Genomic DNA, 25,376 nt, shown 5'->3' with positions numbered 1-25,376 from the left:
AAACCGATATTCTAGAGTTCAATAAAGATCGATTGTTTCTTTCGATCGATTCTGCCAATCGGACTTCGACATTCTGCATCATGATCGTGTTAAGTTGGCAATCCAAGCTTGAGACACATGTACATATATTAGGTTGGCTACACTTGTTAGTTAGCCGGTAACCTTCTTAGAATGATACGATAAATGACGCGTCTCAAGCACGTTTCATAGCAGTATTATAGTTTTGGAAAGTAAGATTTTTATTTGCTAGGTAAAGGAAATCGAAGGAATTGAAACTCGCAGATTAAATAAAATCGTGTTGTTTTCTTTGTAACTGTTCGATTCTTTATGTTGGTTTAAAAGCGATTGAATGTGGTGATTTCACAGCGGATTAAACGAAATGAGCCGCGTCGGTAAAATAATCGTAGTGATATGTGCGCGAATGTTACGTGTGCTTTCGTTGGAATGTCGGAAATTCTATTACGCAGGATATTGTAATTTAGTTGCCGGTAGGTTGTGATAAACAAAGTGCTGATTGCGCTACAGAATAACTTCGGTATGTAACTCAAAGATATTTAACGCGGAATAGAAAATAATAAAATAGTATTCTAATTCCCATAATTCAAATTTTCTAATTTTTGTATCAAGTGGAAATTTAATACGTATTATCGTATAGTTTCATTTAATAATATCCAACTTATTTTCGAACAGTTCTGCCACGTCATAAACAACTCCTATAGTATTTAAGATCATCAAGTTATCATCCTGTATTAAAGCCATCAAGCTGTAACATATTGGATAAGCATTGATCATTAGAGATAATGAGTTTGCATAATTATTAACGAGTTTAATGGTGAATGAATGCGTGGTCGATGGTCCGCAAATGTTCGTCTATCCATAAAGATCAATATTTGTTAAAACACGGCAAACATAATAAACAATGTTTGTTGATCGCTTTGTATGTTAAACCGATCATTATTAACGAACAAAGCAGGCACTATAGACACGGTTAACACAATATCGATGTAGGAAGAATATGATTTATCGAAGTAATCGAAGCATCGAAACTGTCGCAGAATTATGGAGTTTAAATATGATTTAAAGAATCGTCGTTTCGATAGAAATCTATAGCACGGTTACTCGTTAAATCATGAACTTGACAGAAATGGCGGACGTGTATCGGCAATTGTTGCGATAAGGCTTTCCCTTTGCCCGCGCACTGCTTCAAAACGAATTAAAAATACCCCACTAGATATACGATAATTGTGGCGATGTTTAATATTGGCATATTTCCGCATCAAACGATCGAGTTGCCGCGTGCTTGATTCTCGTCCAGCCACTGTCATGATCGATCGATAATTTGCCGCGTTTGTCAGCGTTTTCGATGCGCGATGCGCGATGCACGAGCTGGATGAAGTTGACCCCGTCGCCCCCCACTTGCGAATTTTTAAACCAAACTGCGTTCGTTTGTCCACGATTCGACCACATTTGTCCGATCAAAATTTTCGTTTCTCCACCATTCGAAAAAAAGTTACCACCAAATGAAAGTTTAAAAAGCTGGTACCTTCCTTCTTCGAAGAGTGGACAAACGAAAATTTTGATTGAACAAATGTGGTCGAATCGTGGACAACCGAATGCAAGTTGGTTTTTATAAAAGTTGGCATTTGAGGGTACTAACTTCGCGCAGCTCGGTGCTCGACAATTTTTAATCGACGCGCGACCGATTTCGTCACCGTGGAAAATTGAAACGCGCCCGTCGGTCAATATCACAGGCACGTTCAAATAATTTAATTACACACAAGACGCGTGGAAGATCCTGACAAAGGGAACTCTAGGAATCCCGGAAATATCATCCTACTCTTCGATTTACTTTGAAATTCCATTGAAATTCTTCTCTCCATAGAACTAGATAATTCTATCACAAGAATCATAACGAAACAACGTATCAAGATTGCTAGAACTTTGTAACAGCTTTCGTACATTTCTGCAGAAAAATAGATCTCAATTAATTGTAAGTACAAAACAAGATAATATTTTATTAGTTCAGAGAAGTGAGTTTTTAAAAACATAGAGACACTTTGATACACGTGGATTTAGTGCAATCGTTTCGCTCGCACTAGATTTTAGGTAGAAATGGGAAAATCAATTCCATTAGCGGTCAAGGAAACGAAATGACGAAGCCTAGAACGTAATACTATTTGCGATTGTAACTTAAGCCTGCAATTATAGGGATCTTCCTTGCATTTTCCGTCGGCTTAGTAGCCATGGTGGTATCTCTGAATGAGATGATCGATCGGAACCAGCGTGATATATAATAATAGCGTGATCGACCATTGAGATAACAAGATCCATACTTTTAAATTCACCCTGGAAAACTTAAATCCATAGAGTTTGAATAACGCGAAGCTTTGTAAGAATTTTGTGGAAACGAATGTAACGAATTTGATCAAGTGGATTTTTCATTGAACTAGATTTCAGAAATAGATTTCAAAATTCAGTTTGATGTATATTCGATATTTAAACGATCTCAGCTCGTCCGTAATCTAATCTTTAAACGAACTCAACTTTAACGCGAGAGATTACTCAGACTCTATGCTATTTCGTGCCGGTGAATCGATATAAACATGAGTATGGGGACTTTGGCGAAGAGTGATCGTGTCAAAACGTAGGAAACGCGGAGAATTTCTCGGGCAACGTGAGACAAATATTCGAGATCTGCCATTTTTAACTATCGACGTGGGTCGATTTTAAATAGCACGGGTAAAGAAGGAGATCAATGAGAAGGCTGTTTTAAGGAATGGTCGACCATAATTTATAGCGTTGACAAAGATATCAAGAGGAAATAGGATGAGAGGTTAATTGCTTTTTTCCAAGCGGTTCGCTCGTTGAGAAAGATAAAAATTTGCTACTTATCTTTTATACCGGTGTTCTTTTCCCGGAGCAGAAAACAATTTTGTGGTTGGTAAGCTTGAGGAATGATATCGCTGTAGGTTACTAATAACAGGGATTGGGTAAATGTTTATTTTGTGCTGTTGCAGCAAACTCGATGTAGTTCAAACATTGAATTTATTTCTGTATGCCAAGATAAATTCAGCAGACAAATCTTTTGTTTAATCTGAGAAATCTCGAACGATAGTACAGTGCGGTTTAAATATTCGAAACCTAAATTTTGTCCTCTCCTGTAATATACGATTCTGGTGAATATACGATGTGAAAGAATCATATGCATACCTAATTTTGATATTTTCTTATTATAAACAGACAAATACCTAATTTTTCTTATATAAGAAATATTTTGCTCGCTCTTGAGACGATCAAATTTTGTTGTCCTTTATACCTTTTGTACCCTTTTAGTTTTGTCTTAATTCCGTGATCATAACTTACTCCCGGCAATCGATATTATTGCCACGGAAACCAGAGAGCTGACGAAATTTTATTTTGCTCCATGAGATTATCGTGAGAGTCATGGTTAACAATCCATATCCTGTGTTAGATATTCACGAAAGTCTCAGCTACTACTGACCTCGACTGGCCAATTGCATTTAGCTTGAACGCTCCATCACAGAGAGATGGCAGAACTTGTTCTTAATTAAGACATTAAGACACGCGATTTGATACTAGCTTGATACATAGAATTCTTTGATACATAGAATTCTTTCTAGTTGAATAAGATTGAGCCGTAGTCGTGAATCGAGCTCTCTATATTGTAACAAATATTGCGAAAAGGATCATGGAAGCATAATATATTTATCGCAGGTTACGATATAACTTATCTCGAAAATAACAATATCGGGGGAAAAGGAATACAAATATTATTTCTGCATTTTTTTTTTTTTTTTGTGCAAATGAAGAACATTCATTGAATTACACTTTGGTTCAAAAATTAGTCGTATAAATTTTGATTATCGTGTTTATTCGGTCCCCTGATTGCTTTTATTTATTACATATATTTTTTTTTATTAGTTTTTTTTCAATTTATCCAAGTTTCATTATGTTCGACATAAATTGCGATTTTATTACGACAGAAATAATTGAAAAATGGATGAGTAGCGAATGGAGGCAGTTACGCGTAAAGAGACCTTCCTTCCTCAAGTTATAATCGTTTTCCTTTACTGCAGGCAGCTATAGTTAATCGAATGAATGTAAGTGAACGAGAAAAGAGAATGATAAATGAAGCCGTAGTAGGATATAAACGAGCATCCGTTTATATCCTAACATGAATTGCAATGTGCACGGGTGGCTAAATATAAAAATTATACTTTAACGGATCCAATCACTCTATCTCAATAATTAATTCAGCCATATTACCACGAAGAATTATTAATCTGTTTTCTTTCGGCGCAACGCTTTATAATATATTTATTGAAACATTTTATGTATCAATACCCTAAACTATCAAGAATTTGAAACACAACCGCAATTTCTAGAAGTCTCTATTGTTGAAACAGATTGCGTTGAAATTCACAGTCGGAAGGAAAAATAAGTGGTAGGTCAACCAGTGGAAATGGATATCGATGAAATTTCTTCAAATACGGTTTGTTTCAACAAAAATGTAGATGTTAATTTCAATTATTTAAGAAATAAATTACGCACTATACGGATATATAATGTCGATTTATTTTTCTCCGCGACTTTAGATACTTTTGCTACTTGCAACAAGCAATTGATTTTCTCGTTTCGCAAAGTTCAGATAAAAGCAAAGAAAGCTTTTCGTGACTTTCTGTTTCCTTCTATCTAAGCTCCGAACTGCGAGCATCCTTGACGTGAAACACCGCAACGACAATCTCTGCACTGTGCATGAATTCGAAGAAACGCGACAGAAATTCTGGCAGGCACATTTACGGAAGCACAAGCGAACGAAACCGCGTGTTTGGAGTTGCTCCGATGTCTCGTACACGTACATTGCGATTCGTGGTTTTTCCCTCTCTTCTCGTATTCTCGCTCACCGGAATCGCAGAAACCATTGCGTTATTTATGCGCGTTCGTTTAAAACCGCTGTTTTCGGTCGCTAAGGCTGTTTATCATTTAAATGGGAAATACGAGATATGGAAATAACGAGGAAGAAGTGTGTAATTGTGGAAAAATGAGGATTAGGGAGAGCGTAATTGTAAAGAGCAGTTCAACGGAGTGACAAAATTTTAGGACGAAAGATTAGTCTTTTCTTATTCAGTTTTTATGAAATATTACAGTTTTTAAAATAATTTCAGAGTTATAATTAAAAATACGAACGTTAAAACAGATTTAAAACGATGTTCTGCAGAGGAACAAATTTTTATAAGATAATTGTACGTTTTATTACCGGTGTCCGGAAACATGGAACGACGCTAAATTGAATTTCTTTATATTTCGATTATTTTTCAAGAACGTGTTAATTACAAGAACGTAGTTTTAATCTACAGAGCAAAGCAAGATCGTCGAAGCAATTAAACAATTAGGATAGAATGATTGTCCGTTTCAACGTTCTACTTCTATGAAAAATACTTTCTATCGTCTGTGATAATTGAAATTTCAAGATTCACGCGATAACGATCAAGTGCTTTAAAAATTTATAAGTCATTCGCGATCCAACACAATCCAATCGTCGAACAATAATTTCATTTCTTTACACTAGTCTCCCGAATACACTTGAGTTTATCTCCTAAAGAGCAACCCGGCAAACTAAAACGCGAACAACTACGAATTGAAGGAAATACTTTTCCTCCGATTCTTTAGATGGTATTGCTCGAGAGACGTTTCCCAGCAATGGTCGTAAGCGTGCGAAATCTAGCGTGGATCGAAGTTGCGTGCACGGACAATGAGAAACGACTACTCGCCGTACGGTAGAAAATTCGTTGAGCAAAGTGGCGAGCCCGTTTCTATCTCTTTCCTCTGGCCTTGTCTCGCAATCCGGCGAGAGGCAGCTCTTCGAACGAGGGCAAAGTAAAGCTCGAAAGTGTATTTGCTAAACGACTTTGAAAGAATCGAACGATTCCTTCTCGTCTTCTCATCACCGTCTCCTTTTATCTCTGGTTTCCCTGTGTCTCGGTTTTTAACCGGTCGCGCGGTATTTTCTATCACGTCGATTTTCGAATCGTCGTCCCTCGTCGCGCTTTGTAGTACTTTGCGATTTTATACGCGTCTTTATGCATGCGATGCAAATGTTTCTATATGTTCTTGCTTTCTAGAAAATAGATATCGAATCTATATGCGCAAAGAGTTAAAATGCATGGGGTGCAAATAGAAGGTACAAAATTATTGCACGGTGGTTGCAAAAATACAGATAATTTTTTGTATCGCATTTATTACATTTACATTCGTTCGATTAAATTGAAAATCGTTTGATTAAGGTGAAAACGACGAATTTTATTAAATGAATTTGCGGCTACTAGAATGCTACGAGAACGCTATTAGAACTTGTTAATCCGTTCGAAGTTCATTGCGCGGTATCGTTTCATTTATTTTTCTTGATAACAAAATCCACTTCAACGTTTCGCGTATAGTAGATAATTACTTTTGATCCATTAGAAAATACGTATAAAATATGTGAGAATTCTCGTAGCCGTATGCATGGCAAATACGATGTATTATTCGAACTATAATTCAAAGAAAGAGTAACTCGATCGTGCATATATGTATGTATCCCGTCGAAAGCTTCGTCGTTTCCGTGGTCCGTCGATATACGACTGCTAGCTTTAAATACAATATCTTTTACGATTTAACGTTGCGAAAAAAAATGTCGTGGAATTATTGATTTTATATCGGTAAGCGGCGTATCTCGATTACTTAGATCCCATTGAAAACGATATCGTCCTTTCTCTTCTGTGTCATAAAACTCGCCTTGAAGATAGTCTAAAAGCGGAATATCTAAGATAAATGGATCGAATCCGGCGCCTATGCACTCTGCTCGCAGAACCTTCTGACGTATTTGGTACGCGTGTGCATATGTACAGGTTCATCCCGCATATTCGAGCAACGCTCTTCCACCGAAACAGATACACGGTTCTCGCGTCCTCCGGAAAGAACGGGACAAATGCATCCTGTTCTCCCTGGTCCCTTTCCCCGGCTGTTCCTCGAGATAATGACGATCTATGGCGGGTTGCATAGTTTTTCAGGTCAGCGTTATCTGGTGCGTTCCGGTGTGCAAGAACGCTAGCTAGCACGCATACCGCGTGAACGAGCTGCGAAACTACCGAAACTGTTTGTCTGGAAGTGACGAGAGGTCCAGCATACCGGATCCCCGGAATTGTTGTTGCTCCAGATGAAAGCAGAGCATGCGGAACCATCCGCGTACCTGTCTCGTAAATTCGCACCTCTCTTCCCGTTTTCCGCCATCTTTGTCCTTTACCCTTCTTTCGCCAGCCACGAATTTATACTCTTAGCGCTCTACACGCTACCGTGGCTAGACATTTCTAAAAAACTTGTTAACAAATCACAGAGAAAGCCTAGAAATGTTTAGTTTCGTCGCTTAAATAACATAAAAGTAAATAGCAACGACGTTTGAGGTATCGCGAGTGTTTCAAATAGTAGTAACGTTGGTAAATTTGAAATAAATAGCAAGAAGCTATTAATTTAATGCTTAGTCAAATGTGTAAATCAGCGAAACTGTCAAATAATCTCGATATCTCGTAATCAGCGCTTATGGGAATTATTATGCGAATAAGCGTGGTGGATCGTAGAAATAGCGATTATTTTACACAAGTTTACAATTTTTATAAAAGTTTACGATCCTCTGTTCTTCAAATATCGCATAAAAGAAATTATTTTTGTTCTAGGCTGTCTCTAACATCGGACCAACGTTCCATCTCGTGTTCGTGGTAAGTTTTACATCCTGAATACGTTTATATATACGATAATATGCAATATCGTTAACAAAGTTTAAAATCAGCACAAATAATTGTTATTCGGTAAGTCTCGATACATACGGAGTCCATCGTATACGACACAAATAATATCGTTAAAGTTACTTCCTCTACTTCATCTTAAGGTGCATCTTAACCAACGAAAATATTTGACTGCTAATTAATTTACTTCCTGTTTGCGTTTATTGGCACGCAAACGTTACGTGTAGACGAAACTTGGCAAAATCTTGAAAGTTGGTACGTGGTCGTGCAAAGAGCTGTTTACACGAGAAGTAGATATCGTTTTCTTCCAATTTTGTCCCCTGCCTCTTCTCGAAATTCCCTTCGTACGCCAACTTTCCGCTTTCCGTTTCACAAGAGCGTTCATTACTCGACGCATTTACGGATAACTTTAATTTACTCAAGAATAAATGTTTCTCGACTGGCGCGAACGTTAGGAATATCGCGAATCCCACGAATCAACTTACGTTAATTAAGAAACGACGAAACATAACGTAATTACGCGCAATCATACCCTAGTAATTAGACTTAATTTGTTGCGGAAGATAAACGAGCGACTGTTTCTACACACGGATGGTAACGAGACAACGTCCTTCTCGCAGTTGCGTATGTAATTTATTATAATTTAGTTCTTAGTTTTTCCGCCATCTTTAAATTTCACGTTCGTTACATCAGCCGTGCAACTCTATACATATCAGCTTAGATAGTCGAATCTCTCCGATATGCTAGCATAAGCGAAAATACGTTTTATTAAACGCTTATCGGTACATTTGAATCGTTGTAACGAACTGATTGTGATCGCAAGATACGACAAAACGAGGAATTACAGGGAAAGGAGAGTGGGAGATATATTCAACTCGATTGTTTCCCTCGTGTTTATTATTTTTAGTAACGTTTCGTTATAACGAAAAGGGAAAACGGATTAACAAGCTCTCGGACCAATCAAACATTTAAATCGAGTAAAGTGCACACGCATACACAAAAAGAGGAAAGTAAATGTTAGGGCGATTATTATTTGTTAAAAGAAGCAAGACAATTGGTTACTGGTACCGGGCATCGCGTTCTCCGATTTAAAGGAACTTTGGTAACTAGTTATAAAGGCCCTTGCAAAACGTTGTTGTACGAAACGTCTTCAAAGTTGCAGAAGTAGTAACGACAGAAATTCAACTTTACAGAGTAACGCGCCAAAGATGACAACTATCGTCACCTTTGAAAAAATATGCACAGTAACTGTACAACTGTAACTTTAGAATTATACCACTGCTTCACGGACGAAGCATATCGTTTTCCATTAATTGACATTTGACGAATGTATCAAGATCACAAAGTACACGCTTCGTCTTTCGATGAAACGTTTTATCTTCGAGATTCGTTCCAAAGGACTGTTTGAAACATCTTACATTTTAGAAATTTAACGATACATCGAAGTTTTTGCGTTAGAGATATGTTAGGAAAATAATCACACTGTCGGCATAAGAAAATACTAAAGCCGAGTAATATCTGTAGAAATGTCGAATTCGCGTGGTTTTACTCGGACTTTCGTTCAGATCGACGATTGTACAAATAATAGCGGAAAATAACAGGCGTCGTAATCGCAGAACGTCAGGGCCCGGCATACAACACACTATACGAAGCAGGGCTTAAAATTTATGCCAACCTCGAGGTCTTCGATAACGAAAGTCGCTTTCTGGTCGTCCCAGGCGTTCGAACTCTGCATTTTCTTACTCGAGATCTATTTTTCGTCAAGATACTGAGTGGCAAAGTTCAAGAGTCGTCTTTCACAGTTACAGAGTCACGGTCCACGTACCAAAAGGCATGGCTGTCTGCCTCGCTTCGCGGTGCAGCGTCTCTATTCTTTGGCAATGCGACGTCGAATCGCGTGCCACCAAAACCTCACGTATCCTCTAAATTCTAAACGGTCGTATCGCCGACACTTCGTAGCACGACGATTTGGAGTCGCCGCATCGTACGAAGTCGAGTATTAAAATATTTAAAATGTTTTAAGCTGCTGATGTACTTTGACCGAAGATGAAGAACGAAATTGAACAAGCTTGACAGACGATTTGGTTAAGAGTCGTGGAATCTACCCTGTAACCAAGTAGGCTCAGGACGGGTGAAGAGGTGTTTGCCGATCTATCTAATTATTTAGAGTTATTTGATGTTACCTGCTTTGATCGTGCTAGCTGTGCTACTAGAAGCGAAAGGCTATGATAGGTAAGAGGACTTGTAAAGCAGTTCCGTTGATCCAGATCCCATTCCGTGTATTTTATATAACACTATACGTTAGAAAAACTCTAACAAATACACGGTAAGTTATGGCACGATAAACGTCGCTCTTCGATGAGATCTTTTTCTAGCCATTTTAATATCGTAAAACGTTCTACGATCCTTTTCGTTTATATATATAATTTTTTTTTTTGCAATATTAATCTCGAAATAACAATTTTTAAACAAGTTACATTCTTCGATATCTTTTATTTCCTAAACGACATTTGTTACGCAACACGAACCAACTTTCTGCTACGTTTAATAATAATTAATCCATTTCAAACCAGACTCTTGAGAATTATCTCAACGATTGATAGAAGAAACAACGGTAATTGTATTCACATTTGCATAGGCAAACTTTCCTCCAATTTTCCTCCTTAAGATTCATCTGTAACCGAAAGACACGCCGCAGAGTCAGCGTATCTCTTCTATCGTTATTCCTAGTCAGGGTGATTCAGTCACGGCAAAAACGTATTAGTTTGCTCGCTGGATCAAGCGATCGAAAAACTTGCAAGTTTCGCGAATCGATTCCCAAACCGCTGGTAAAAGATAATTAGCAAGTACAACACGGAGATGGTAAATGGCTGAGTTTTATTAAACGATCACGTTATCTCGTTCGTCCGTTGTTGCGATTCCGCGTGCAGGATAGAGACCTCTTTTTCTTCGTTTAAAGAATACGAATTACGGTCTGCACATGTAAAAACAACTAGTTGATTCAAAGACAGTATCGATGATCATTCTGTGGACTTTTTCACCGTATTTCTCGCTGCAAATACGTCGTGCAAAAATTGCATATTGCTGAAACTTCAGAAACTTACAGGACGTCGTAATAAAAGATAGCATGCTGATTTTAGTTAACTTTTAGCGCGTTTACTGCCTGTTGCATACCTACATTCTGTGTCGTAAAAGATAGGTCGGGGAAAGCGCGTTTCAGTAGGCCAACTTCTTTATTGCCGGTGTATGAATACTATTTCCTCTTTCTTAAAAGTTAAACGACCAGTTTTCTTGCATTTCTAAAAGCACTCTTCTTAGATCTCTGACCATTAGTCTAAAAACATCGAGACTTGCCGAAATTATCAAATGCCTATAGTCGCAATTTTAGAGAAAGAAGAATAGGAAAACTGTTGTTGGAGAACTTACATCGTATTGTTCCTTATCTCTAATTTTGATCGTCTTCGAAAGACGAACGAAAGCGATTTTAGTCACGATCAACGAACAATAATCTTGTCCACTGTACGTGTATCTAAAAATTTCACGCACGGTATATCGGTTCAGGTAACGAGCTCGAAAGCACGTCGATAGATTCCATTGAATAAATTTAATCTTTGCAAATCGCAATAGGTTTCGTTGAAACAGGAAATACCGCATTGCGCCGCTTCCACCGACCGAAAGTTACGTCCGGAAAAATGGCTTAGAATAGCAAGTCGCGAAGCGGAGTTAAAACTCGTTAAACGTGTTCAACCTCGAAAGATAAATCGCGTTAAAAGCGCGATATTCCCCGGTGGAGTTTGCTCGAGCGAGTACACCGGTCTAGCAGCAATCACCATTCCACGAGAAGAATTTTCTTTTTTTCCTTTCTTTCTTGCCTCGATCGAACAGTTGAAAAAAAGAAAACGGTGTGAGAGAAGAGGTTAGAACAAAAGAACGAGCGAGGGTATCGATGGAAAAAATTTTGGAAGCTGCAGGCAGGAGCAAAAATCGGGCCTCGTCGACTAAATCCCGACAAAAGAGCCGGAAAAATGATCCTCGATCGAGCCGGAGGAAAAAAGCGCGCGCGGCGTGCCGGCCCGATCGAAATTCAATTCAGCGTCGATTTTTTTTACGGTCTCGAGCACGAAATATCGAAATGTGTTAACGTTCCGCGATTCGCGACAATAAAAAGCAACAGAAACCGGGAACGGGAAGATTGGAAACAACGGCGAAACATCTAGCGAGACACCGTATCGTCGTCGGGTCGTCTGCTAAATCGAATTTAAGATGAAAGGAAAGAAGGCTGTGGTGGCGAAGGTGTCTCGCGAAAGTCTCGCGATCGTACTGCAAAACATTTTGAAAAATTCTCCGGTTAGATAAAAGGAAGATTATCGAGCAACCCAGTCCATCTACTCTCGTTTTCCTTCCTTTTTATGAATTTTGCCTGTATAAATGGAACGAAAAAACAGCAAAGAGTGGAAAAGTTGTCGAGGATGCAAGATTTTTTAACCAAATGCATAGGAGAGGGGAACGGCGGACGAAGAGGAGTAACGAAGCACAAAGATTGGCAAATATTTTTTATGGGACAAGGAGAAAGGATATAGAAACTGTATAAATGGCGTTAACTCTTATCCCGTAATATCGATCCTTTTTCGACGGCAGAGCGTTTTTATTTTTCCGCTGAAAGTATTCACGCTGCTCGTAAAATATATCTTGCTTTTTTATAGGTTACTTGCCTGTAAACCATCCTCGAGAGTGGGACAGTAGTTCACGTACGATATTCCAGCGGGGACATTATTGCGTAAACAAGAGAGAGAGAGAGAGAGAGAAAAAGATGCGTACAAAGGTTCCATGAAACGTAGTTGACTCGATAAAAGACTGCGATAGAATAGTGCCTCATTTATAAGCCTCAGCGTAATAAATGTTTTCAATTTACATCGTTGATAACTTTATGATGTATCGTATCGTCTGCTCTTTATTCTTTTAATAAATATATCAGAGAATCTAAAGTATCGCATAAAGCAAAGTTTTCGCACAAGATGGATAATAGAACAATAATTGTCGAGTATTGATCACGGATTGATCGTGAATATAGAGATGGAAAGTATTTTAGAGGTTAAAATGGCGTAGAAGAATTTTAGCTTGGTCGAATGAATGTCGAAAAAAGGCGATTCTTTCTTCCGAGGAAACACGCTTTTCCAACGGAAAGCTTGTAAAAGCGAATACACGTTCGCGGCACGGTAATGCCTTCTCGAGGAACTCGTCGATGTCCACTCTAAAAGAAAATAAGAAAAACGGCGGACTGAAAGATACGAGGATACGGTAAAACATCAACAAACACGAGAGCCATTTCGTGAAAACAAATTCGCAAGATAAATACAAAGACGAGAAAACATGTACGTTCGGTAAAGTTTCGTAAAAAGCGTATTGGGTATTTTCATGAAATATTGGCCATGAAATATTCTTACCGAACTATTTCTGACTTTACCCAAATGGATTTAAATCAACTGTGACTCCGTGACTGGTTTACCGAACCAGTGGTTATTTTATTTCCTCGTACGAAAACTATGACTTTGAGAGGGAAGAAAATAAGGAGAAACGCAGCGAGCTTCGATCAAACCTAACGATTTAGTCCAGCAAGAATCAAGCGGTCGAATAACGTGTAAAAATTACGCAAACGTTGCGTTACTGAAAAAAACAAGTGAAATAGGTAATCGTCGGTTTGGTCAAGGATAATAAAGAAGTTGTATAATTTAAAGAAAGAAATACTTTATTCTATGAGAAAAGTAGTCGAAATGGGAATAACGTCGAGTAAATCGTTGCACTTGGTTTTCATAACGACGGTGTAAATCGAAGATGGAATGGAATTCGCTAACGTAAATTGGCTGAAGAAACATTATAAATGAAACGATTAGGTTAACAGAATATAAATAAATAAATAATCAATGTAGGTGCGCGTTAGTAGCGATATCGCTAGCACAGATTTTAACGTTCGATTCATGACCCTTCGCGTTAATAATAATCCGCTGTAGAAGGATAATTGTATCAGCAATTAGCAGCTTTTACAAACTTTGGTTTACGACCACTTTAAAAGGTCAGTTACAGCCATTTATAACGATTTTCAATGCATGCGTTAACGTTCGATATTTCCTACCGAATATTCCCATTATCGGAAATCATAATTTCGACATACGTAACAACCGCGATCCTGTAATTATTGTTCTCGAAAATCTGCCCAAGCGTTCGTTCGTGAATATTCATTCGACCACAACGACGAAAGTCTACAGCGTATTATCGTCCCATGCACCCGAGTTTACCATTTTTCCGCGTCATGCAACGACATCGTTTTTATTAACTGTCGCATACACGTTGATACGAGACGAGCAGTGGTCTTGAATAAATCCGCCCTTTAGATTCTCTAGAGCTTTCCTGCTTGCAAACGTATCGAATATGGGTCGTGTGTTTTGCTTTCCTTTTCTTGAAAGCAGAACAATCCTATCGAAGAAGATTATAATACGTAAATGAAGATTTGCACGTACCTTTTGTTCTTCGCAGAGATTTTCACGGTAATATTGTAATTTTACACATATTTTTTATCATAAATAAAAAACGCAGAATGTGAGTTTTGTAGCGAGAAGTTACAGCGGAAAATGTCCTGAATCGATAAAAATGGCTTGCTTTCGCATCCGACAGGCACACGATTTTTCTGCTTCGTAGAGCAGGATGTAGGATTTCTTTGAGGTAGCGCAGTTATTCTATTAATCCCACGGGGTCGTGAAAAGAATATTCCCGTCGATGGACTTTTTTCATTCCAGACGTGTATCGGGAAATATCCCAGTATAGGCTAACAGAAATTCTGCGTGGCCGGGACGAAAGGCCGCGAAATTGATTTCGAGCCCTATAAAGATGTAAGGAGTTTAATATTCTTAGTAGGGTAACGAAACGCGATGGAAAAAAGATGTTTTTCACGACTTGAACTTAAATAGCTATATACGTATGTGTCCCACGTAGATTTCAATTTGTAGTGGATTGTGCGAGGATCAATAATATAGAATAACGAGAAATTGTTGCTGCAGCCCGTCGAATATATTTGGAATAAATAAAATAAATACGAATAAATATAAATACCGTCGACGCTCGTACAAATGTGATCGCAAAGATAGAGTATGATCGCTCGCGGATAACTTGATAACTCGTATACTCCGTTAATCGCGGATAATAACTCGGACAAATAACTCGTGTGTTAACTGGAACTGTAACTCGGGTAATGACTCGGATAATAACTGTTCGCTCGCGATCGCGTCCGTTTATTTATACTGATCAGGGGGAGTCGGAAAATTTGAATTTGTCTTAGATCGACGATTGCCCATAACGGTGACTTTGTTTTGTCCGGAGTTTATCTATCGTTATATTTCTTGCGTCAAGGCTGTGTCCGTGTTCCGAGGCACAACAACAACACGAGTCGCTCTCGATTCGCGTCGTCCTATGACTCATGTGCCGCTATAAATTTTTCTCACTACCCTCTTTTACGATATTTCAAACTCTTAAACGACGTATTTTCAAATGACAAATACATAAGCCTACGTCACAGTTTGAATAATATCAGCTTGCTTTTTTTCTGTAACTTGACTTCCAACTACACGATTTACTTTTCTCTTTTTTAACTTAGGCATTACATTTCGAATATTTCATGCATTACTAAACGCTCAAAGAGCAAGCTAGAGAGAGAGAGAGAGAGAGCTAAAGAGCAGGTTAAAAGACTCGAACCAGTTACTCGGCTCTATCGAGAATTTTCTTTAAAATACTATCATTCTCCCTAAACTATGGGCCAAACTTCTCCGATCTTTATACACCGCTTTCGAGCTCAAAGTTATACCACTTGGAAGACAATAGCAACAGCTCGATGAATGGACATGCATTGGCTCCTCCCTGTTGGAATCATTAATTGGAATCTCGCGAAAAGTCAAGGAAGCTTTGCCTTGGAAAGAGGGCAAAGACGGATCGACGAGAACCGGGCGCAAGCAGAAAAGTGGACCGATCTGAAAGGCCGTATAGTTTTAATGGCATACAGGGTCTCTATTTCCGAACCAGTGATCCGAAATTTAAACGATCGGTAAGCAGCTCGCTTTTACCCAGAAAAAGTGCAGTCAAAGCTGCTGAACGTTGGCAACTCGTTTCACGGACGTTTCTGACTATCCAACTGTGCATGGACAAGACCGAATCTTCGTATCGATTCACGTCCTTTCGCTACTTGTTCCTCTTTGTTGGGTTCGTGCATTCTTTTCTTTTCACTACACAATTTGTCCACTGGCGGTGAAGAGCAACGAGAAATTGATTCGTGGAAAGGATCACTCACGCTCCGTTTTATATTTCGCCACATAAACCGCTGCTTGATTTTTGTTACATTAACGGATACTACTCTTCTTTTTCCTAACGTGTACTGTATAAAATGGCAGCTATATTTGCTAATTACATACTTGCAGCTTTACTCCTCAACGCTGATTTTCATGATTTTTGAATATGTTGTGGAACTCAATCTGTTGAACACATATACATATATATCCACATATGTATAACGGGGTAAAGTTCTAAATAACGACCCTATCTGTACAGCCTTTGCTAGAAATAACACTAGAAGCAACACGCTCGAGACCGTACAGTTGGTTATCGCGAGACGAATACTCTATTCGGCTTGACTTTGTTCTCGAACGAGAGGAAAGAGAATGGCGGCAGATCACAAAGTGATCGGTCGAGTAGCGTATAACACGCGAGGATCGCTAACACCGGAAAAAGCATTACGCGCATTCTATTCGTCTTCTGTTAAATTATGTTCACGACTGTTCGTTCGACCACAAAAATTTATGGCTTCTCGCTTTCACGAACCTCTTGCTCCTTCTCGGATCTCTCGTTCTGTCGGCGAGTTCAAATAGAAAAGAGAGGATCGCGAGTTGCTTATTCGGAGGAAAAACTGTATTTTAGTAATCAATCTGTTAGAAACGAAAGTACAAAGCACGTACTACGAAAAAAAAATGAATTTTTCGCGCGAATAATACGATCGCAGCCACTGAAAAGTGTCACGTTTTGTAAAATGTAAATGCTACATGCTTTATATGCGTACATCGGCGTAGAAATTTTCACAATTTTCTATTTGAGCTGACAAAATTATCGAGTTTCCGAGCAGCTATAGCTTAGAATCTGGAACATCGAATGCTTCGACACTTATACAGGATGAAACGTATAGTACGGTCTATAGTTTTATGTTTCACTCGTACAGCGTCGTTAAATCTTTGATTGGGTACAGATTGGACAGAACGATTCGTCACTGGGGAACGCAACGAACTTTATCGCGCAAGAGAGCAACGTATAAATGATGGAACGAATGTTTCGTCGACGAATGAACCTTTCGACCGTAGGATAACCGGCGCGCCGCGGCGTGCAATCGGTAATTCGTTGGAAGAAGCGCATCGAATGGTCGCTCCAATCACGTAATATTTCGATTGAATTTCTTTTCGTTGTTCAAACGTTCGAACCGTCAGCCAAAATTCTTCACGGCCTTTGCTTTTATTCGAAACACGCGACGATATTCATCGATTTAGAAATTTCGCGTACAAATTTTAGAATTTTCACCGTTAGTGGATTTAAATAGATAATTTTTTAAAAGCATCGAAATTCAATCATCGAGCCAGTATGTATCATCGTTAGAATATTTAACATTGAAAGAATTGTTGGGACAAAGGGACGGAACCACTTGTCAGTAATTTGGGTGAACCATCTCGAAATCAACGAAGCTTTTCAAAGGTGTTACGAATTCCTAGTTAACTAATACTCATAGTGATATTTCTATTTATCGTAAAGCTTATTAGCTTTTGCACGTGAGACATACACCAGTTGTTGTAAAATTTTTCGGTAATCTGCGCTTTGCTTCGCGACAAAATTCATAAAAGATCGTAAAACATATTCGTAAAATTCAATCGTCGATCATAAAATTATATAACGAGTAGATCAAGTTTCGCGTAGATTCAAGGTTCGCGTCTGTCGACGCTCTTCCACCAGTTTATTCGCGTCAATCGCCGATCATACGTATCAAGGGCACGATAAAATAATAAAAAGAGCTAACAAAAGACAGAGGGGAAAAAACGAAAGCAAGGGTGCAGACACCGTCGAGAACAATGTGGGTCACGGTCCTAGATAAACCAGTTGGATTGAATTTGTTCGACCGACGACATATACAGTTTAATTAAAACAGACTTGCCTGTGTTTCGGGAAAAAGAGAAGGTACAGGTTCGATTAGCCGGGTTTGAAATATTTCGGAACGAACGACCACCTGATACGATAAAAGAGTATCGAACTGGTATTTTCGCGCGCGGAAAAACGCGAAAGAACGCGCTAAAATTTTCTTCGTTTCACGCTGAATGTTTCACGCTGTTGATGAAAAGTAATATCACGCGAGATCGATTACGTGGAACGCAGAACGTTAATTTCACAAATTTCAAATCATTCGGAATATGATGTACCATCGTTGGTATGACAATATTTTGTCGTTCATTTTATTTTAGCAATCAATAACGATGATACAATAGCATTAATAAGAAAACGTTGTTACAATTTGATTGGAAAGACGTGCAATACATCCCTAAGGTATCGATTATAGATCATTCGCAGTGAAATTTTTCTAAGCTAAATTAAAATATTCGAACGTCGCTAAAATAAACGGATGTTAGTTAGAATCAGTTAGAATATGTTTTGAAATAACATAGTTGAACAGATTGTCGAGCTACGCGCGAAAATATTGTTCGTAACAGTCATTCATCTTGATCGTGCAACAACGTCTACGTTGCTATCTCATTTTACTAATGACCTTCTTTCACGTTTTCTGCCAGTCTTTCCTTCTTTGCTACGCTTTGGTCCCGCTGCTATTGCTTCCTATTTATCCCTATTTATCCGCGCGAAAAAAACAGCATATTCATCATCAAGAGTTTTCATTGACACCATAAATAATTCCCAACGTAAGGTGCAACGCATCGTTTTAACGTGTTATCGTTCTAGATTTTATAAAAAGTAGCTCGCCAAGTTTTTGCAAGTCATAGCGGACGAAGTACACGACAATTAACGTTTTTACGATGTGGTACCGATAAACGTAATGTAAATACGTTTAACGGCTAAAAGATATCTTTACGGATCTTTTTTTCCCCCAAAAAAGCATAAGCTTGGACGAATAACGATAAGTTTGTAACGAAAAGGCATTTTAAAATAGATAAAATTCTTTTGAGAAAGATCATCGGCCATATAATTTTATAGATAACATTTCGGGTGTGGTTGCGAGCATAGCTGGGGAAAAGAATCGCGGAGTTAAAGTAAGGCGGAAAGGAAAAGTTATCGAGCTGACGTTTCGCGAAAGGACGACGCGGATTTAAAGTCTCAAAGGACGCACGTTGTGAAAAAAGAAAGAAGCTATGGCTCTGGCATTTTAGCAGCGTTGCGAAACCGAGTTTCTTCGCGTGTCCATTCAAGTTGCTTGTCAGATTCTTTGCGCGTGAACGTCGAAAGTCCATGGAAGGATATCGTAGAAATCGTTTAACGAGTTCTCCCAGCGACTCAAGCGCATCGGCTATGACACGCCGGAAGACTTTTCACGCTAATCGGTACGGCTTTCGCCTGTTAGAATTATTTTCTCTTTTATTTTTTGGCTGAAAATCTGTCGTACGACGGTCAGAGTTATCATTATTCGATACCCAGAAAATCTTTGATATAATCAGGATCTTCAGTTTTCCTCGACTTCCGTAGCATATATTTAACGAACGGTGAGAAAATATTCCGCGAAAAGCACGAAAGATCGTGATCGTATCTAAGTAAATTTCTGTCCCACGTATACTTTGACGTAAATATTAAACGATCAATTTAGCGAGAGTTGTGCCTCATCGTCCGATTCGTATAATTTAATGGTTCGATCAATCAATGTAACAATTAATTGCAAACGTGCACCGAACAATAAAAAATTCTGTGAATTCGTACGAAATTTGTATATTTATAAGAATTGCCAACATCAATTTAAGGTAAAACGCTTGCTTGAAACATTTCACGGTATGAAATCGATTAAGATAGAATTAGCTAGGATAATAGAGAGACGTGGCACACGTTGGTAAATAAAAAAGATTTAGTCGGAAATTCCATATAAAGTTTTCGTGCATATTCGACGGCACGATATTGAAGAAAAATTAATTGTTGGAATTTTCTCAAAGAGAAAAATAAATCGTTTCAGTAAAACGGACAAAGGAGTTTAACGAAATATTCTTTCGCCAGAAAAAGGGCCGTATACGCGTAACAAAAATATTGGAAAAAGGAGCAGAGAAATTATTTAAATTCGTTTCGAAAGACGAAACAATCGAGTATGAAAAAATAATCGAAATAACTATTCGAACCTTCCACGATAGGAGCGAAAATCTTACGAATCTTGGGACCGATTCTCGTTTGAATATTTCATAACGTTTAATTACGACCGGAGTAAACCAAACTTAAATTCGTTAAAAACTCAGCTAGCACTCGGACGTTGCACGAAATAGCGAAAACCGCAACTACTGGTCCGATACTCGGCAGCGTGCGGCAAAAGAATTCACGTGCACCGCTGAAACCGCCATAAAGCGCGGAAATTATTCAAGTCGAGTCGAAAAGGGATAAAACAACTCTGGAAAGTGGGGAGAGCGGTGTAGAAGCGCGGTCAGCGCGACGCGACGTAGCAAGGCTAATAAGCGGAAGAATTAAAAAAGAGAGAGAAGAGAGAGAAAGAAAGAAAAACTGGCGGTGTGCGTGGTCGAAGTTACGTGGTGAAATTGCGCGCTTCGGGCAGGAAATGCGGACGACCGCGTGTTTCTACGGCCGGAGGACAAGTCGAATTGTCCGGAAAGAGAAAATCCAGGCCGACGCGGCGGTGGCGCACAGCGAAATCCTTTCTGTCGTAATTAACTGCGACACCAGGACGGTCCGGCTATTACCGAAATACGCGACGTTACAAACGTAGGTATACGCGTAGAGAATCGCGAACGCGCATACAGATGCACAGAGAGAATACGTGATCGAAATTCCTGCCACTTGTTTATATGACGGTAATCAATGATCGGGCGGGTGATCAATTATTCCGAGCTACGTACCGAATTACGGGACGAATTACATTTCGGGAATTTGATCCGGGAACAGCCTCTGGAAAGCGAATTTTCATTTCGTTTCTTCCCACCGTTTAAGCGTTTGACAGAGCGGGAGAGGCGTAGAGGTCGGCTACAGGGATAACGATCACGTCCAGTGATAATGGGAAATTAAAAAGTGGAGATTGCCACGATTGGCCTGGTTTCGCCTGTTAAAACGGGTAATTGAAATTAACATCGTTGATTCGTTTGTTCGCTCGTTCGATCGTACGTTATAATTACTTGTAATACGACTGCCTCGTTGCGTGCCTAGCGTACGTACGTATAACCTGACGTGTCCATTTCTCTGCCGTTCCATAGAAAATATGTATATTAGCGCAAATAAGATCCTACGTATGCTTCAGAGTCCTGGAGTTTTCAACGAAATAACGAAAATTATATTTGACAGAATAAAAAGACGACGGATAATTATATCGACGCGAAACTTTCAATTTCATATTCTCAGTGATCGACTGTTCTCCCAATCTTCCCTAACTAGGTGTTCGTTGCTCACAGCTATTCGAAATATTCTCCGCTTGTACGTCACATGTATGTGCACCGTCTAATTGATATTCCGTGATAGTATGCAAAATATTCTGTACGTCGTGATAATCATACTAAATCGGACGTCGTTTGTAGCAAACGTTCGTATCCGGAGTACTCGAAATTCAGAGGGTTGATGGAGCGAACAGAGGTTAATTAGATTCGATTTGCTGTTTCGTGACGTCCATCTGGTCGGATCGTTAATACGATCGAATATTTATTCATCGTCTCGTAATGGTATTAGGTTTTAATTTTTGTGGAAATTATCTTGCAAACGAACTTTCTTTCACGAACGAGAGACGAGAAAGAATATACGAATATACTTGAGATAGATAAGATTGTAACGATCGATGAATGGAATAGACTGACCTACTTCGAACGCGTTTTAGCCTAATCGTTTGCCGAATTCGCGGTGTATTAGTTTAATTCGTAGGTATCATTAGCGGGAGCACACGGATATCGTATTATGTGGATTTGTAATCAGTAAACCACACATAGCATACCACTGTTTATTGGAATTAAACGAATCCGGCTGTATAATTGATTTCACGCTAATGATTTGTCTAACGATTTCGCGGCTTAAAGCGTGTCGATCGTCACTCATTACCGTGATACGTGAGTCGATGATTTCCTTTCTTCGCAAATATTTCGTTAACGAGTGAAACATATTAATCGCCAACGACCATAAAGATTTAATTCGCTTAAAGTTCGGTTGCGTTCAACGGCTTAGTATTTGTAAACTTGATTGAAGTAGTTTACAGAAATTAGTAAACTGATTAATTAAATGGTACACCGCGTTAGCTGTAGCAGGGCCTTTGGTGATTATCAATGTCTAATTAATTAAAACACCATTCCGCGTTGAGTGGATTATTGTAATTTAATTAAATGGAGCAGCTCGAAGAACTGTGGGGGATGTTTAAATATCTTCCACCGTAATATTACTTTCGTCGCAGATGGAATTTTACCTATAGATGGTTTTATTAGCGTTGAAATTCTTCTTAGTGCCGGTATTCCGGATACGAAGATAGGGTTTTCGTTGATGTATAAAAAGAAACCTTATTTGCGAGAACGTTTCTACTTTTAACGTTGATATTTCCTGCCAATAACTTTATTTTTCATATCGGGCTTTAAAATGAAGTGCACGGAAGTTGTAAAAAGACGTAGTTGCTGTCACGTGCATAGCTACCAAGTTCGTCCGACTGTGGACGATCCATTTTCCCTTACGCAGTATTCCCGTGCTATAGAAGTCAAACATACCTTCGATATCTTGTTGTAACTTTTGACGTATCCATTACTTTGAAAGTTTGTTTCGCTACAAATTACTCGTCTTACTCGCAACTACAAAATCTGTAACTTCGTGTAACATTTTCTTGATTTATATTCAAAACCTATTTAACTTTCTTATTTTCCAGGCCCTTTCTCCCGAGTCTTGTTCGATCTCGTTGCAGTACAAAAATTAAGCGAATATTTTAGAAATTTTATAACGTTAAATTTATTTAATAGATACGGTTACGAAACTCCAACCCCCTAGTTATCTGCTACGCAAAACACGACCTTCAAAGTATCACATATTTGAAAAAAAAAAAAACAATGAAACGTTGACAACCGGAAATCCGTATCATAACGTTAAACGTGTGTAATGGCTATGTTAGGAGATGCGGTTAATAAACGGCGGACTCGCAAATCGTATGTAACGCAGAAATGGCGTCTAATCGCAAGTTAGCATGGAGCAGGGCGTGCAATTAACATAAAAAATTTGTGCAATGCTTCGTATCAGGTGAAACGAGCGCGTTACCATAATTGTTAGGCCAATTAACATAATTTCGATGGCTTAACGGCTATTTAAATAATCTAAGGGTAACTGCTATTTGAATATTCCATAGAATATTGAAGCGTGTTACGAACGATAATGCTCGGTGGAAGATGAAAAAGCAATTACATATTTACCTTCCATAGGAAGTTGTTGCAGTTGGTGCGGTGAAAATGTTTCGTAATCGGCGCGCACTTGTGATCCTATTTTATCCGCCACTGAGCTACATATGCTCTCCTGCAATTATGCACCGTATTCTCTCTCTCTCTCTCTCTCTCTGCTTCTCTTTCTCTATCTTTTACGTTACGTGAATACGTATTCAAGAGTAACAAAGTCAGTTTATTTTCATGCGTTAATTTGTTAGAAAGATGGCGTTTTGAAAATCAAAAACGAGCTGCTAATAGAATTATATGCCGATAGAATACCACGTGTTGCTAATGCTACGATTTTACAATGGAGAACGCAGGATAAAGACAGCATAAGTAGTATAAGCAATGACGAGTCGGACACGATACAAGTGATACGGCCACGTACACGATAAAAATTTAAAAATTCATAGAAAATGTATAAGAATACAAGTAACAGTGCGATAATACTAAACCATGATATTTTATAATATCTAAATTTCCTCCTACTAGCCTTATCAATTCGAAATCGATGCTTTAGCAGATTCTTTGTTATGGAAGATTCCTAAAGAATGGCAATTCTAAACTCGTAAACTGACGCTCTTTTCAACTCTTCTTCGCGACTTGACGTAATACGGAATAGTCGTAAACTTTTGGCTGACATTATGCGTTAACTTCGATGTATCATTACGTTATTTATACGTTACTACGTTACGTTATACTAGTTAGTAGTTCGGCAACGCGAATACCTTCGCGACCAATGTTTCGAGCACGTGCCCATAGCTCGATCGATGTTCGCGTTGGTTTGGTTTACTGTCCGTGAGGAAACGTACGTACCCGTTCCCCCTGTCACGTCGAATCATCTATGGTCATGGTAGCGTCAGCATCCGAAATACATACGCGTATACACGTATACGTGTACATGTACGCGTAACGTCGAATCTTGTCCGTGATTTTTACCATTCTCGTTGCCCATACGCAAGAAGATTTCCCTTTCTCTTCGCGCGGATCCTTTGGTCTGGCATTCGAGATCACGTTTCACAACGTTCCAAGAAGAATTCAGCTTTTAAAATCGAATAGAGACGAATATGACAGAGTTATCAGACCGGTTCACGTCGGCGTAGAGGCGAGAATGGTGAAATATGGCAAGTGGACGCGTCGCAAATATTTCCTTTGCTTTTCTACGGGTCGAGAGAGTATCGAGAAATTATGCAAATTTCATTCGTGCTACCGAATTATTCGAAGCCTTTCAACGCAGCGGCTACTGTTGCAATTTTCTAACGAATTAACGAGTTAACGAGTCTCGATTTCCTAAACAACGGTGTTTGCGCACGGTTTACGTGAAAATGAAAAATTGAAAGCAAAAGATGTTACGATACTTTTTGATTTTTAAAAGAATTCGATACCTCGTGTCTCGAAGAAATGAAAAGAATCTTCAAACTGGTTGGGAATAATCTGTTCGTGAAAGCATAAATTTGCATAAAAATCCATAGTCTATATATACATATGATAACATCAGGTAAAATATAATGGGAATATTAAATTGCTGTCCTATTGGATATTTCGATTAAATATCGAAGAACACATCGAGCTCAAGATTACCATAAGCTAATAGCTATTTGCAACGGAGTAATACCTTAAGCCGAGCGGCTTTCCCTAGGTAATTTGTAGGCTTCTCCTTTTTTCAAATGTGACGGGCGAAAGCCGATTATTCGTCGTCCTTCTGTCGACGATCGTTCGCGGTGAAGAGTTGCTTAATCGGCTAACAATATTTGACGTATTAGTACCAGCAAGAAGAACCACCTGAACGATAATTCCCGTCGCTGACACAATTTCGAATATTCACCGTTTACCGGTATTAAATATTGTCAACGTTTAATTCGGACGATTAATCTAGAAACAAATATCGATCGAAATGTAACGTGTATTTGGAATCGACACGCGGTAT

General features: G+C 38.8%; 1 protein-coding gene across 8 annotated transcripts in view; it reads left to right on the top strand.

Annotated features, from left to right (window-relative positions):
- LOC138190183 (zwei Ig domain protein zig-8) overlaps nucleotides 1–25,376 on the top strand; it is a 237,949-nt gene that overhangs the window by 113,122 nt on the left and 99,451 nt on the right. For 7 of the 8 annotated variants that reach the window (XM_069132805.1, XM_069132800.1, XM_069132801.1 and 4 more), the window contains exon 2: nucleotides 7,731–7,772. The gene's annotated coding sequence lies outside the window, so the exon portion shown is untranslated. Of the gene's footprint in view, nucleotides 1–279; nucleotides 536–7,730; nucleotides 7,773–25,376 lie in introns of those variants that run through there. The other variant, XM_069132802.1, reaches the window with a different exon arrangement.

Source organism: Bombus flavifrons, chromosome 3 (genome assembly GCF_040668555.2).
Source record: "Bombus flavifrons isolate JBK064 chromosome 3, iyBomFlav1_principal, whole genome shotgun sequence".
Classification (NCBI taxonomy): domain Eukaryota; kingdom Metazoa; phylum Arthropoda; class Insecta; order Hymenoptera; family Apidae; genus Bombus; species Bombus flavifrons.
This window is presented reverse-complemented; position numbering and strand designations above follow the sequence as displayed.